The sequence below is a fragment of the Theobroma cacao genome, chromosome 2, assembly GCF_000208745.1.
Source record: "Theobroma cacao cultivar B97-61/B2 chromosome 2, Criollo_cocoa_genome_V2, whole genome shotgun sequence".
Taxonomy (NCBI): Eukaryota; Viridiplantae; Streptophyta; class Magnoliopsida; order Malvales; family Malvaceae; genus Theobroma; species Theobroma cacao.
The window spans coordinates 25,229,845-25,231,252 of record NC_030851.1 but is presented as its reverse complement, the minus strand read 5'-3'; the positions used below and the strand labels follow the sequence as shown (position 1 = coordinate 25,231,252).

At 31.4% G+C, this 1,408-nt stretch overlaps 1 long non-coding RNA gene across 1 annotated transcript in view; it reads right to left on the bottom strand.

The window, feature by feature from the left end:
• Positions 1 to 52, bottom strand: part of LOC108660785 — a 1,651-nt gene extending 1,599 nt beyond the window's left edge. Inside the window, exon 1 of the long non-coding RNA XR_001926473.1 lies at positions 11 to 52. This is a non-coding gene — a long non-coding RNA (uncharacterized LOC108660785). The remainder of the gene's footprint in view (positions 1 to 10) is intronic.

The window sequence follows — 1,408 nt, the reverse complement described above, 5'->3', positions numbered from 1 at the left end:
AAAATCTTACCTTTTTTTTCACTTGTTTCCTTGAATTTTTCCCATTTTTTCCCTTTGAATTTTTCCACCTAGGGTTTTGTTCTTCCTTTTTCTTCCTTTGTTCTTGCTTTGGCCGGCCATGAGAAATGAGTTGGGAGAGTTTATGTGCTGATTTTTAAAGCCAAATAATAAATGGATGAAAATTTGACACATGTCACCATTCCATTGGTCCATGTGTCATACTTACCCATTAAGCAATCTCTCTCCACCACTTAAATTTTCTCAATTATCCATGATAATATTGGGTAAAATCCATGTACTGGACAAGTGTTGGGTGGTGTAAAATTACAATTTTACCCTTCGACGGCAAAATGACTATTTTGCCTTTATGCTCGTAAAAATGCCAAAATTAAAATTTTTCACTTCTCAAACTCAAATTATACTCCAAATGATCAATCTTGATCAAAAATTTCATTCAACACTCACATCTTAACCTCAGGTAGCAAAATGACCATTTTGCCCCTAGGTCATGAAAATTCTAATTTGACTCCAAATCGGTCCTCGAACTCCGAATCACCATTTTAAATCATTTTGGGGTCTTAAAATTCTTAATTTCATCTTAAAATCTCTATTTGGACTAGTTCGAGGTTTAAATTAACTTAGTTGTACCATTTGGTACATTGCCGTCCTTTAACGATTTTCGAGGTACCCAAGTAAGCAAACATGCATTCTTATGTAGGAATGACATAATAAACATATTGTAGAGTCGGGCTTGACATTGTACCTCATCCATGATTCTCCCAATCCTAGGATGATATTTTGATTATCTTGTAATTCTTAGCTTTTGGGAAACATATAGTTATGATTTAATTTTATGTGATATTCTTGTGTTAGCTTTATTTTAGAATGTGACTTCCAATAATTTGAGCACCATATTCCTTTACTTAGAATTTTTATGTGATTTAAAGAAAGTTTATGTTGATGAAAAAGTATAGTGAAGTCAAGAATTCTAGAATTTGTTTGATTCTCTTTCAAGGTGAAATCTTAGATAACACTTAGGATAAAAAGTGATTTAGGCCATCTTTGGATCGTTTAAGCCTTTTTGAACTTACCTTATCATATTTATCCTTAGTCACCCTTTTTAAGCCTAATTTACTTTTTCTTTATAAATACATAATTGTGTTAGCCATAACATGTCTATTTAAATCCAACAATTTGAACCTTTCACCTTTAAGTATTTTAATCTTTCTAGAGAATGATTTAAGCTTAAGGATAAATTGAGGGAGAAAGGTGAAAAAAAAACAAAAAAAAAAGGTGATGATTGTTAGGAAAATTACCCCTTGTTTATAATTGTCAAAAATAAGCTTGGGGGTGAAAAAAAAAATAAATTGTGTTGTACAAAGGAAAGTATACTTCAAGTTTGAAGGTA